Raw genomic sequence first — 15,347 nt, 5'->3', positions numbered from 1 at the left:
TGCTGCGTTTTCTCGACAGTGTCATCAGCATTGGACCCCCATTTAAGGTCCCGGGAGATTGTAGTCCCTAGGAACTTGAAGGAGTCCACTAGTGATACCACACTGTCAGCAATCGTTTGCAGAGGTGCACTATCATCTCAACAGTTTTCAGGGGGTTGAGCTCAAGGTTTTTGTGGCTGCACCACTGGCCCAACTGGTCTACTTCTTGTCTATAGGCCGATTCGTCCCTGTCCTTGATGAGGCCGATGGCTGTGATGTCATGTGCGAATTTGATGATCTTTACTGATTGCGCCTCCTCGGTACTTGAATTTGTGTACAGGGAGAAGAGCAGGGGTGAGAGGACACAGCCCTGAGGGACCCCTGTACTAATGGACCCTGCTTGAGAGGTGAATACCCCCACTTTCACCACCTGGGTCCTATCTGTCAGGAAGTCTACTATCCAGGAACAGGTAGCTTCTGGGACCACTAGGCAAAGTAATTTGGGGTGGAGGATGTTGGGGACGATTGAATTGAAGGCCAAGCTGAAATCGACAAACAGGACCCTCGCGTACAGTAGGTACCGGGAATGTCTAGGTGTTGAAGACTGTAGTGCAGGCCCAGATTGACTGCATCCTTGACACACTGATTTGATCTATAGGTGAACTGTAAAGGGTCCAGTTACAGTTTTCAGGTGATTCAAAACAGATGGTTGAACGTTTTCTAGACCACAGACATCAGTGCTATCGACCGGTGATCATTCAGGTTCATGATAGAGGGTTTCTTGGGGACCGGGATGATAGTGGACCTTTTGAGGCAGGAAGGGACTTTCTGTAGCTCCAGTGATTTGTTGAAGATCTTGGTGAATACGGGAGCAAGCTGACCCGCACATATTCTCATGGCAGATGGTGACACTCCGTCAGGACCCAAAGCTTTCCTGGGTTTGGCCCTTTTGAACAGTGCCTCCACCTCTTCTCAAGTAACTTCCAGTGCCTGGAGTTGGCCATTGGTGTTTGGGGCATCATAGAGGTAATTGTTTGGGTCACAGGGGACTTCTTTTGTGAACCTGCAGTAAAAGTGGTTCAACTTGTCTGCTAGGTCTTGAGGCACGGTGGTGGACTTCAATGTTTTCTTGTAGTTGGTTATGGATTGCATTCCTTTCCATACAGAGATGGGGTCATTGGTGGAGAGATCGTTTGTCAGCTTGTCTGAGAACCGCTTTTTTGCTAGCCTGACTTCTTTAGTCAGAGAGTTCCTAATTCAGTTGTATAGTACTCTGTCACCACTGCTATAGGCCTCCTCTTTGGTCTGACGAAGTTGCCTGAGCTGGGTGTTGAACTAGGGCTTCTTGTTGTTGTAAATACGGTAATTCTTGGTAGGTACACACACGTCCTCACAGTAGCTGGTGTAGGATGTGACAGTGTCTGTCACGTCATTCAGGTCAGTTGCTGAGGCTTCCAAGACCCCCTATTCCATGCAGTCAAAGCAGATCTGGAGCTTCAACTTAGCCTCATTGGTCCATTTCTTAACAGTCTTGATGACAGGCTTAACCGCTCTCCACTTCTGTGCATAGGTAGGGAGTAGGTGGATGAGGCAGTAGTCAGGCTGAGTGCAGCATGCAGGATAGACCAGGAGGCAGACTTGAGGGTAGTGTAGCAGTGGTCAAGGGTGCGCCCTTCCATAGTGGGACACATTACTTTTTATTTGTATTCCTTGCTCAGGTTAGTTCTATTGAAGTTGCCCAAATCTATAAGCAGAGAGTCCGGGTGTTTTTGTTCTATATCGGATATGCATAAGGCCAGGTGGTGCAGGGCTTCGTTCACACAGATGCTCGTGGGGGGGATAAACACTCCCGCAAGGACAATTGAGGCAAATTCCTGGGATAATAGAAGGGGTTGCAGTTGATACTTAGCATCTCCATGTGAGGGCTACATGATTTGCCTAGGATCGTGACATTGGTGCACCATCTGTCGTTGATGTAGAAGCAGATGTCACCATCCTTCGTTTTTCCTGAGAGAACCTTGGAGCGATCGGCCCTTAAGAGACCGAAGTCCAGCAGAGACATCGGGTTGTCCGCAATATGGTCATCCAGCCATGTCTCCATAAAGAAGAGGATGGATGACCCTGTAATGCCTGACCCTGTGCTGCCCAGAAGAAGGCACAGTTCGTTGAACTTGTTTGCCAGTGAGCGCATGCTCAAGAGCAGGAGCGCAGGAAGTGCAGACCAGTGCCCTCACTGCCGCCACCTCACTAGGGTGCCTGCATGACAGCCTCTCCTCTGAGCCAAGGTCCTTCTACTAGGGCCGACATGAGGGCCTCCATTATTCTCTTTTCGGGGATGCCGATCTGCCCGCCAGTCGCCGCCAGGGCTATGGGTGGGGGGCGTGGCCGCTCAGTCATCCACTTTGGCATTCACAATGTCTGCATCCATGCAACACAGGGCAGTGAGGGCTGCAAGGGACACTGATCCACCCGCCAATGGGCTAGAATGTTGGTAAGCACTGCAGGAGCACTCCAACATATGAGAGCTTCCCTGCTGTATTTGGTCACTGGTGGGGTAAACAAGAGCAGAGGAAAACGAGGGGAAACAAGTATTTCGGCTGAGCTGCATAGCTCTGAGGCAACCATATGCATATATTAGAGATGAGCAGGTCCATTTTTTTGAGAACCGAACCCCCCTAACTTCCCTACCAGAACCCGGTTATGAGCCCAGCTCAGGTTTTCACACCTGACTCGGAAACCAGAACAAGGCAAAACATCATACCCCTGATGGATTCTCGCGGGTTTTGGATTCCATATAAGGAGCCGCACGTTGCCACGATTTTCAGAGTGTAGTGAGAGGACGTGTCTCCATCCTCAGTGTCTGTGCGGGAGGGAAAGTGGAATGGCGATTCCAGTGCTGCTCAGTCCAGTGTAGTGTGTTATGCTGCATCAGTCCAGTCACAGTGGTGGTGTACTCTGCTGCCATAATGTATGTCCAGTGCAGATGTATAAGTCCAGTCTAGTGGGGCAGTGTTGTGCTGCATCAGTCCAGTGGTGGTGTCTTGTGCTGCATCAGTCCAGTCACAGTGGTGGTGTACTCTGCTGCCATATGTCCAGTGCTGCTGTATAAGTCCAGTCTATTGTAGTGGGGCTGTGTTGTCCTGCATCAGTCCAGTGGTGGTGTCCCTGTGCCACTATATAAGTCCAGTGGTACTGCCGTATAAACCCAGTGATGCTGACGTATATGTCCAGTGGTACGGCCATATAATTCCAGTGATACTGCCGTATAAGTCCAGTGATACTGCCGTATAAGTCCAGTGATACTGCCGTATAAGTCCAGTGATACTGGCATATAAGTCCAGTGATACTGCTGTATAAATCCAGTGATACTGCTGTATAAACCCAGTGATACTGCCGTATGTATCCAGTGATACTGCCGTATGTATCCAGTGATACTGCCGTATGTATCCAGTGATACTGCCGTATAAGTCCAGTGATACTGCCGTATAAGTCCAGTGATACTGCCGTATAAATCCAGTGATACTTCCGTATATGACCAGTGGTATTGCCATATAATTCCAGTGATACCGCCATATATGTCCAGTGGTACTGCCATATAAATCCATTGGTACTGGCATATAAATCCAGTCCAGTGATACTGCCATATATGTCAAGCAGTACTGCCGTATATGTCCAGTGGTACTTCCGTATAAATCCAGTCCAGTGATACTGCTGTATATGTCCAGTGGTACTGCTGTATGAATACAGTGATAATGCAGTTTATGTCCAGTGGCACTGCCATATAATTCCAGTGATACTGCCGTATAAGTCCAGTGGTACTGCCGTATTAGTCCAGTGGTACTGCCGTATAAGTCCAGTGGTACTGCCGTATAAGTCCAGTGGTACTGCCATATAATTCCAGTGGTACTGCCGTATAAGTCCAGTGGTACTGCCGTATAAGTCCAGTGGTACTGCCGTATAAGTCCAGTGGTACTGCCGTATAAGTCCAGTGGTACTGCCGTATAAGTCCAGTGGTACTACCATATAAATCCAGTGGTACTACCATATAAATCCAGTGATTCTGCCGTATATGTTCAGTGGTACTGCCATATAAATCGTGTGGTACTGCCATATAAATCTTGTGATACTGCAGTATATGTCCAGTGGTACTGCCATATAATTCCAGTGATGCTGCCGTATCTGTCCAGTGGTTCTGCCATATAATTCCAGTCTTACTGCCATATATTTCCAGTGGTACTGCAGTATAACTCCAGTGGTACTGCCGTATAAGTCCAGTGATACTGCCATATAATTCCAGTGATACTGCCATATAATTCCAGTGATACTGCCATATAATTCCAGTGATACTGGCATATAAATCCAGTGGTACTGCCATATAAATCAAGTCCAATGGTACTGCTGTATAATTTTTGTGATACTGCCGTATCTGTCCAGTGATATTGCCCTATAATTCCAGTCCAGTGATACTGCCGTATAAGTCCAGTGGTACTGTCCTGTGCTGTATAATATTTTCTCCAAATAAAGGGTTATTAATATTTAATACAAATAATTTTTACAGAGATTGCCCTGTGTGGTGCAGGGGTACAATATCCTGTGCCGCATATAGTGTTCTATAACTCCAGAAAAATAATGGAGAACAAAAATTTGGAGGATAAAATAGGGAAAGATCAAGAACCACTTCCTCCTAGTGCTGAAGCTGCTGCTGGCACTAGTCAGGACATAGACGATGAAATGCCATCAATGTCGTATGCCAAGGCCAATGCCCAATGTGATAGTAGAGGGCATGTAAAATCCAAAAAGCCAAAGTTCAGTAAAAAGACCCAAAAAATATATTTAAATGGTCTGAGGAGAAACATAAACTTGCCAATATGCCATTTACGACACGAGTGGCAAGGAACGGTTAAGGCCCTGGCCTATGTTTAGGACTAGTGGTTCAGCTTCACATGACAATGGAAGCCCTCAACCTCCCACTAGAAAAATTATAAGAGAGTGCGTTCTAAGATGGTATCACAAATCCCCAAGGAGAGTCCAAGTGCGTCTGCGGTTGCAATGCCTGACCTTCGCAACACTGGACTTGAAAAGGTGGCTCCTTCTAACACTTGCACGCCCTCAGCAAGTGTTGGAAGTAGAACCCACAGTCCAGTTTCTGATATTCAAATTGAAGATGTCACTGTTGAAGTACAACAGGATAAAGATATGGGTGTTGCTGGCGCTGTGGAGGAAGTTGACGATGATGATTCTGATGGTGATGTGGTTTGTTTAAATCAGGCACCAGGGGAGACAGTTGTTGTCCGTGGGATAAATAATCCCATTGTGATGCATGGGCAAAATACCAAAAAAGCCACCTCTTCAGTGTGGAATTATTTCTCCACAAATATGGATAACAGGTGTCAAGCTGTGTGTTGCCTCTGTCAATTCGTAATAAGTAGGGGTAAGGACGTTAACCAACTAAGAACTTCCTCCCTTATAGGTCACCTTCTGCACATTCATCAGAAGTCATTGTCAAGTTCATAAACTTTGGGTAAGAGCATAAGCAGTCCACTGATACCTAAATCCCTTCTTCCTCTTGTACCCAAGCTTCTGCAAGCCACACCACCAACTCCCTCAATGTCAACTTCCTCCTTATCAGGAACATCAGTAGTCCTGCAGGCCATGTCACTGGCAAGACTGAGGAGTCCTCTCCTAACCGGGATTCCTCAAGAGGATTCTTGAGTAGTACGCCTACTGCTACCACTGCTGTTGTTTCTGCTGGGAGTCAATCATCATCCCAGAGGGGAGGTCGGAAGACCACTTGTACTACTTCAACTAAACAATTGACTGTCCAACAGTCCTTTGCGAGAAAAGTGAAATATGACAGCAGTCATCCTGTTGCAAAGTGGATAACTGAGGCCTTGACAGCTATGTTGGTGTTAGACATGTGTCCGGTATTCACCATTAGTTCAGTGGGACTTAGAGAATTGATGGAGGTAGTGTGTGCCCGGTACCAAATCCCATCTAGATTCCACTTAACTAGGCAGGCGATACCGAGAATGTACAGAGACATCAGAAAGTGTCCTCAGTGTCCTAAAAAATGCAGTTGTACCCACTGTCCACTTAACCACGGACATGTGGACAAGTGGAACAGGGCAGACTAAGGACTATACGACTGTGACAGCCCACTGGGTAGATGTATTGCCTCCAACAGCAACAACAGCAGCAGCACCAGTAGCAGCATCTCACAAATGCCAACTCATTCCTAGGCAGTCTACTCTATGCATCACCGCTTTCCATAAGAGGCACACCGCTGACAACCTCTTACGGAAACTGAGGGACATCATTGCACAATGGCTTACCCCACTTAGACTGTCCTGGGGATTTGTGATATCGGACGTCGTCACCAATATTGTGCATGCATTACTTCTGGGCAAATTACAGCACATCCCATGTTTAACTCCACCTGTGGACCTTTTAAAATGTGTCTGTGAGTAATTAATACACCTGTGCACCTGCTGGGTTACCTGCAGAACATGCACTGTGTGTGGTAATGAGGACCGAGTTTGCAGACCTATGCTCTATATGCTTCAGAGTATGGAGGAGCAGCAAAAGGCCATTCAAGCCTATACATCCACCTACGATATAGGCAAAGGAGGGGGAATGCATCGGACTCAAGTGCAGTGGAGAATGATTTCTGTCTTGTGCAAGGTTCTCCAACCCTTTGAACTTGCCACACGTGAATTCCGTTTAGACACTGCCAGCTTGAGTCAGATCATGTCCCTCATCAGGCTTTTGCAGAAGCAGATAGAGAAATTGAAGGAGGAGATAAGATGGAGCGATTCTAATAAGTATGTGTAACTTGTGGATGGAGCCCTTCATTCGCTTTGCCAAGATTCAAGGGTGGTCAATCTGTTGAAATCAGAGCACTACATTTTGGCCACCTTGCTCGATCCTAGGTTTAAAGCCTACGTTATATCGCTCTTTCTGGCAGACACAAGTCTGCAGAGGTTCAAAGACCTGCTGGTGAGAAAATTGTCAACTCAAGCGGAACGTGACCCGTCAACAGCTCCTCCTTCATTTTCTCTAGCTACTGGGGCTGTGAAGAAAAGGATAAGATTTCCTAGCCCACCCTCTTGCGGTGATGCAGGATAGTCAGAAGCAAGTGCTGACATCTGGTCCGAACTGAAGGACCGGCCAACGATTACTAACATATCTACTGTCACTGCATATGATTCTGTCACCATTGAAAGAATATTGGAGGATTATATGAGTGACAGTATCCGAGTAGGCATGTCAGCCAGTCCGTATGTATTTTGACAAGAAAAAGGCAATTTGGATGCCCTTGCACAAATTGGCTTTATTTTATCCAATTTGCGCCCCCTCCAGTGTGTACTCCGAAAGAGTGTTTCGTGCAGTCGGGAACCTTGTCAGCGATCAGCGTAGGAGGTTGCTTCCACAAAATGTGGAGAAGAGGATGTTCATAAAAATGAATGATAAATTCCTCCAGGTAGACCTTTGCTAGCAATTGCCTCCAGAATGTACACAGGGACATGTAACGGTGTATTCCAGTGGGGACGAATTAATACTCTGTGAGGAGGAGGATGTACACACTGAAAGGGTTGAGGAATCGGAGGATGTGGATGAGGTCAACATCTTGCCTCTGTAGAGCCAGTTTGTGCAAGGAGAGATTGATTGCTTTTTTAGGTGTGGGCCCAAACAAACCACTGGTTTGTTAAAGTGTGCATGTCCTGTTTATACAACATAAGGGTAGGTGGGCGGGCCCAAGGACAATTCCATCTTGCACCTGTTTTTTTTCTTTGCATCGTGTGCTGTTTGGGGACTCATTTTTTAAAGTGCCATCCTGTCTGACACTGCCGTACAAGTCCAGGGGTACTGCCGTATAAGTCCAGTCCAGTGGTGCTGTCTTGTGCAGCATCTGTCCAGTGGTGGTGTCCTGTGCTGTATATTATTTACTCCAAATAAAAGGGTTATATACATTACTTATATTATTATCCAAATAATTTTTACAGGGTTTGCCCTGTGTGGTGTAGGGGTACACTTGCTTGTGATGCATATTATTATAATAGCTCCAAATAAAAGGGTTATTATTATCCAAATTAATTTTACAGACTTTGCCATGTGTGTGTGGTTTAGGGGTATGCTCTCCTGTGCCACCAATATTGTGCATGAATTACATCTGGGCAAATTCCAGCACGTCCCGTGTTGTTTGTGTAGCTTAGTCATACAGCTACCTCATTGCACCTCTTTGTCTTCTTTGCATGATGTGCTGTTTGGGGCCTAGTTTTTTTAAATGCCATCCTGTCTGCCACTGCAGTGCCACTCCTAGATGGGCCAGGTGTTTAAGATAAGCGACACAAGTGTGCAGCACAGTCATACAGTTACCTCATTGCACCTCTTTGTCTTCTTTGCATGATGTGCTGTTTGGGGACTAGTTTTTTTTAAGTGCCATCCTGTCTTCCACTGCAGTGCCACTCCTAGATGGGCCAGGTGTTTGTGCCGCACGCTTATGTCGCTTAGCTTAGTCATACAGCCAAGTCGGTGCAACCTTTTGGCCTAAAAACAATATTGTAAGGTGTGAGGTGTTCAGAATAGACTGGAAATTAGTGGAAATGCATGTTATTGAGGCTAATAATACTGTAGTATCAAAATTACCCCCAAATCCTGTGATTTTAGCTGTTTTTATGTTTTTAAAAAAAAAAAATCATCCAGATTCACAACCAAAACACGAAAGGGTGGTCTTGGCAAAACCAATCCAGTTCCAAAACACAAAATGTGCTTGCTGCTCATTTATTTATATATATATATATATATATATATATATATATATATATATTTATATATATATTTATATATATATTTATTAGTGATGAGCGGGTTCGGTTCCTCGGAAACCGAACCCCCCCGAACTTCACCCATTTTACACGGGTCCGAGGCATACTCGGATTCTCCCGCATGGCTCGGTTAACCCGAGCGCGCCCGAACGTCATCATCCCGCTGTCGGATTCTCACGAGATTCGGATTCTATATAAGGAGCCGCGCGTCGCCGCCATTTTCACTCATGCATTGGAAATGTTAGGGAGAGGACGTGGCTGGCGTCCTCTCCATTTATTAATGTTGATGCAAATATTTGTGCTTATTGCTTAATTGTGGGGACTGGGGAGCAGCTGTATTATATAGGAGGAGTACAGTGCAGAGTTTTGCTGATCAGTGACCACCAGTTTTATCCGTTCTCTGCCTGAAAAACGCTCCATATCTGTGCTCAGTGTGCTGCATATATCTGTGCTCACACTGCTTAATTGTGGGGACTGGGGAGCAGCTGTATTATATAGGAGGAGTACAGTGCAGAGTTTTGCTGACAGTGACCACCAGTATATATAGCAGTACAGTACGGAAGGCCACTGCTCTACCTACCTCTGTGTCGTCAAGTATACTATCCATCTAGATTCTATACCTGTGGTGCATTTTAGTTTTGCAGTTTGCGGACAGTGACCACCAGTATATATAGCAGTACGGTACGGAAGGCCACTGCTCTACCTACCTCTGTGTCGTCAAGTATACTATCCATCCATACCTGTGGTGCATTTCAGTTGTGCGCGGTATATATAGTAGTAGGCCATTGCTATTGATACTGGCATATAATTCCACACATTAAAAAATGGAGAACAAAAATGTGGAGGTTAAAATAGGGAAAGATCAAGATCCACTTCCACCTTGTGCTGAAGCTGCTGCCACTAGTCATGGCAGAGACGATGAAATGCCATCAACGAAGTCTGCCAAGGCCGATGCCCAATGTCATAGTAGAGAGCATGTAAAATCCAAAAAACAAAAGTTCAGTAAAATTACTCAAAAATCAAAATTGAAAGCGTCTGATGAGAAGCGTAAACTTGCCAATATGCCATTTACGGCAAGGAACGGCTGAGGCCCTGGCCTATGTTCATGGCTAGTGGTTCAGATTCACATGAGGATGGAAGCACTCATCCTCTCGCTAGAAAACTGCAGTGCCACTCCTAGATGGGCCAAGTGTTTGTGTCGGCCACTTGGGTCGCTTAGCTTAGTCACACAGCTACCTCATTGCACCTTTTTTTCTCTTTGCATCATGTGCTGTTTGGGGACTATTTTTTTGAAGTGCCATCCTGTCTGACACTGCAGTGCCACTCCTAGATGGGCCAGGTGTTTGTGTCGGCCACTTGTGTCACTTAGCTTAGCCATCCAGCGACCTCGGTGCAAATTTTAGGATTAAAAATAATATTGTGAGGTATTCAGAATAGACTGAAAATGAGTGTAAATTATGGTTATTGAGGTTAATAATACTATAGTATCAAAATGACCCCCAAATTCTATGATTTAAGCTGTTTTTGGGGTTTTTTTGTAAAAACACCCGAATCCAAAACACACCCTAATCCGACTAAAAATTTTCAGGGAGGTTTTGCCAAAACGCGTCCGAATCCACAATACGGCCGCGGAACCGAATGCAAAACCAAAACCCGAAAAATTTCCGGTGCACATTATATATATATATATATATATATATATATATATATATATATATATATATATATATATATATACATACACACACACACACACACACATACATATACACACACACATACATATACACACACATACATACACACACATACATACACACACATACATACACACACACACATATACACTAAGGGGGTAATTCCAAGTTGATCGCAGCAGGAATTTTTTTAGCAGTTGGGCAAAACCATGTGCAATGCAGGGGAGGCAGATATAACATGTGCGGAAAGAGTTAGATTTGGGTGTGTTATTTTATTTCTGTGCAGGGTAAATACTGGCTGCTTTATTTTTACAATGCAAATTAGATTGCAGATTGAACACACCACACCCAAATCTAACTCTCTCTGCACATGTTAAATCTTCCTTCCCTGCAGTGCACATGGTTTTGCCCAACTGCTAAAAAATTTCCTGCTGCGATCAACTTGGAATTACCCCCGCACACGCTTTTCCACCACAGTGGGAGTTGGGGAGTAATAATTTTCATCAGCCACAGTTCACAAGAGAGAGATCAGTTTAATTTCACTAGCCTCAAATCAATGTTTCGATTTAATGTGATTCTTCATCATGAAAGGCTAGTACAGTCCATATACAAAATGTATTTCTTTAGCATATATTTTCAAGTCAACAGTAACAACATCTAAAGAAAGAGAAACACGGAGCAGAAGTTAGGCTATGCCTGCCAGGCCACCAATGAGCGCAAGCACTACAGTATTATATTCCGCTATGCTACCCTTACAGCGTGAAATATACAAAGTATTGTATGTATAATTACCACCGAGTTTTAACCCTTATGCAAAACACCATATGACTCACGGTCTGTGCAAACAAATGCACTCTAATCTGGAATCATTCTCACATGTTATATCAGGGTGTGGTATGTAAGGTAGATAGTAACTAGGTCTAGGTCGACCACTATTGGTCGACAGGGTCACTAGGTCGACAGGTCGACCGGTCAAAAGGTCGACCGGTCAAAAGGTCGACATGCATTTTTTATGGGGGGTTTGTGTCGTTTTCTTCGTACAGTGACCGGAAACCCTGATTAGTGCACTGTGTCCCCTTGCATGGCTCACTTCGGTCACTGTGCTCGGCACAGGTTACCATTCCCAATTGTAGCCCATGTGGATCGTTAAGTATGAAAAGGTTAAAAAAAATTATGAAAGACTAATGTCGACCTTTTGACCTGTTGACCTAGAACATGTCGACCTAGAAACCCTTTCGACCTAGTTACTGTTGACCTAGAGACCAGATCCCTTATATCAAGACTGACAGCATGCATCTCTGAGTGCCTGATATATAGAAATAACACGGATTCAACAGGACTGAAACCTCACAATCAAGTGTAATAATAGGCATAATCATAACTTACTTGTCAATATAGCTTTCAAGAGTCCCACCTCTTATAGAAACACCATTAGGTAGAATAACACCAGTTCTGTATAGCGAAAACAAATTAAACCAAGGTCTAAACCTCAAATCACAATAGATCTAATCAAACATACAGAATATAAGACGACTCCCACAACTCACCTAGGATGCCGTCCCTAACACTCTCTATGCTGGCAGTACTAGACATCCTGAACGGATACCATTCTTGGAAGGAGACGCTGATACACGGCCCGTGATCCGGAACCGGAAGTGACACTGTGCGGTGATCAGGCATGCGTATGAGCGCGTGTGTGAGTGTGAGAAGTTGCTGGATCGGGCCAAAGGGGGTGCCGGATCAGGATAGAGGACAGAGGTTTTGGGTGCCGGATTGCGGGATAGGGAGCTGGTCAGAGTGGAGCGCAGCAAGGGGGGTCAGAGCGGAGCGCAGCAAGTCTAACAGCTGCTGCTGCTGCTGCTCTCAGTGTAATAAGTGTAATAAGTTTAAAAAAAACCATCAAGGGCATTTAATCTTGTGTGAGTGAGGGACAGAGTGTAGTGTGTGACTGAGGGTCTAAGAATTGTGTGTGCGAGAGAGGGACAGGGAGTAATGTGTGGCTAGGGGGCTGAGATTACTGTGTGTGTGTGAGGGGTTGCAACTAGTGTGTGAGCAAGGGGGTGAGTTTTGAGAGTGTAAGAGGCTGAGTTATTGGTGTGTAGGGTGCCTGTTCTGTTTTGTTTCTGTATTTTTGTTTATGTACTAGAAATCTTCGGGGACGCTGCTGCATATTGTATTTCACCACAACCAGCCTGTGGGGTCAGAACCCTCTACTGAGCTGCACAAGGGGATGAGAAAGTCGGCTGCTGCAGCCATCTGAGGAGAAAGAAAGATAGAGAAGTATAAGCCCAACTTAATTATTGTATAAGTGTTTTCTCCCAAATTGTTTTGCTTCTTCTTTATTCCTTTTTTGCTTCTTTTCTGTTGAGAGTAACAGGGAGTTAGACCTTACAAACACTATGGGTGGGGCTGTGATTGGGGATCTAACTCCGTGCATGTTGTGCAAGATGTACGCACACCTAGGGCAACCATCCCAGTGTGATTACATCTGCACGAGATGTGTGCGAACGGTTGCCCTGGAAGCCCAGGTAACGGATCTAGAGCAAACCGCTCTGCGACTGAGGGAGATTCACAATCTCGAGCAAGAATTAGATCAGGTAGCTAGCTGGGTCACAGTTAGAAGAAAGAAAAAGAGGGGGAGGCTCGACATCTCCGGACTATCAAACCCGAATAAATTTGCACGACTGGACGAGGATTTGGAGGATGATTGTGAGGAAATGACGGTGTCGGAGGAGACTGTTCCATCTAGCAACCAGACGAGAGGTCCCTCTGGCGCAGTTGGGACAAAAGATAGTGAGGTACCTAGTCAGATTGTGGTGGTAGGGGATTCTATCATCAGGTATGCAGATAGGGCAATCTGCTACCGTGACCATGATCACCGTACAGTCTGTTGTATCCCGGGTGCGGCACATCGCAGACCGGGTAGATAGATTTTTTGGGAGGGTCTGGGAAAGACCCGGCGGTCTTGGTGCATGTTGGCACTAATGACAAAGTTTGCGGAAGGTGGGATGTCCTTAAGAAAGACTATAGGGAATTAGGCAAGAAACTTAAGGCAAGGACATCTAAGGTAATATTCTCTGAAATATTACCCATGCCACGCGCTAGTCCAGGGAGGCAGAGGGAGATTAGGGAGGTAAATGTGTGTCTTAGAGACTGGTGCAGGAAAGAGGGGTTCATGTTCTTGGAACACTGGGCGGACTTCTCAGTCAGGCTCCATCTTTTTTGTTGTGATGGATTGCACTTGAATGAGGAGGGGGTAGCGGTGCTGAGGGGAAGGATGGTTAGAAGGTTGGAGGATATTTTAAATTAGGAGCTTGGGGGGAGGGTTTAGCTAGAAACTACGGGGCGTGCAGTGAGAATAGTGGGGATTGCGGTTTTAAACGATATGGGGGAGAAGTTGGGGGGAGGGTAAGAGCAGCCGGTAAAGGTATTAACATGGGTACTAAAAAGAGGTTTTACCAAAGCACTAACTAATAACGATTACAGGTCATCGTTGCTACAGAAGGTGAAAGATGTCCCTAACGCAAGGGGAAATACATACAACTAAGATAAGTATGTGAATGCTAGAAGCCTTACTGGTAAAAAGGGTGAACTAGAAACATTTGCAGCAAGCAAACAGTTTGATATTATAGGCATTACTGAAACTTGGTGGGACGAATCTCATAATTGGACAGTCAATCTAGAAGGCTATACGCTGTTTATGAGAGACACTGAATAAAAGGGGTGGAGGGATGTGTCTTTACGTAAGTACCATTTTTAAAACCTGATATACGGGAGGATTTGCAGGAGGGGACTGTAGACACTGTCGAGATGCTATGGAAATTGCATGCGGCGAAAAGGGAATAAAAAAAGTTAGTATTGGGGGTATGCCACAGGCCGCCTGGTATTAATGTATCTGACGAGGAATTGTTACTGAAGCAAATTGAAAGAGCAGCAGGAGTAGGTAACATAGTAGTGATGGGAGTTTTTAACTATCCAGAGATAAACTGGAAAAATGATTCATGTGATTCTGCTAGGGGTAATAAAGTTTTTAAACACACTTAATAAAAACTACTTAGTTCAACTAATTGAGGAACCCACCAGGTACAATGCAATCTTAGACCTGGTATTAACAAACAATGGGGAATTGGTATCAGATATTATAGTGGGGGAGCCCATAGGAAACAGCGACCACAATAAGGTCACATTCATTATAAGTTTTCATAAACAGTACTATACTGGCTCAACTAGGACTCTAAACTTTAGCAATGCCAACTTTGAAATGATGAGGGAAACTTTAAAGGGATATTGATTGGAAAGGTTTGTTTCTAGGAAAAAATACTACAGAGAAATGGGATGTATTAAAATCACTACTAGCTAAAAATACTCTCAAATTTATTCCTACAAGCAGCAAACAAAGGATTAAAAATAATAAACTGATGTGGCTTAATAAAAAAATAAAGGAACTTGTGGGCAAGAAAAGGCGAGCATTTCAAAAATACAAATCTGACGGGAATACAGAATAATTTCAGCAATATAAGGACTGTAACAAAATATGCAAAAAATAAATAAAAGCGGCTAAAGAAGAAACAGAAAAACTAGTAGCAAAGGAAAGCAAATCAAATCTCCCAAAAATCTTTAAATACATTAATAGCAAGAGATTAAAGAAGGAGAGTATAGGCCCTATAAAAGACAAGTTGGGAGTCTTAATCAAAAATGATTATGACATAGCGGCTATACTTAATATGTTTTTTTTCAACAGTATTTACTAGAGAGGACCCAATTCAGGGACTAACACACAATCTCAATAATGAGAATATCCCACTGATAGGTACTTATTTAAGTGAGGAGGTAGTCTGTGACCGAT

General features: G+C 44.6%; 1 long non-coding RNA gene across 3 annotated transcripts in view; it reads right to left on the bottom strand.

Moving 5' to 3' along the window:
* LOC135057590 (uncharacterized) overlaps positions 1-15,347 on the bottom strand; it is a 353,032-nt gene that overhangs the window by 265,061 nt on the left and 72,624 nt on the right. The gene's annotated exons all lie outside the window — the stretch shown is intronic.

This window comes from Pseudophryne corroboree, chromosome 3 (assembly GCF_028390025.1).
Source record: "Pseudophryne corroboree isolate aPseCor3 chromosome 3, aPseCor3.hap2, whole genome shotgun sequence".
NCBI classification, from domain to species: domain Eukaryota; kingdom Metazoa; phylum Chordata; class Amphibia; order Anura; family Myobatrachidae; genus Pseudophryne; species Pseudophryne corroboree.
This window is presented reverse-complemented; position numbering and strand designations above follow the sequence as displayed.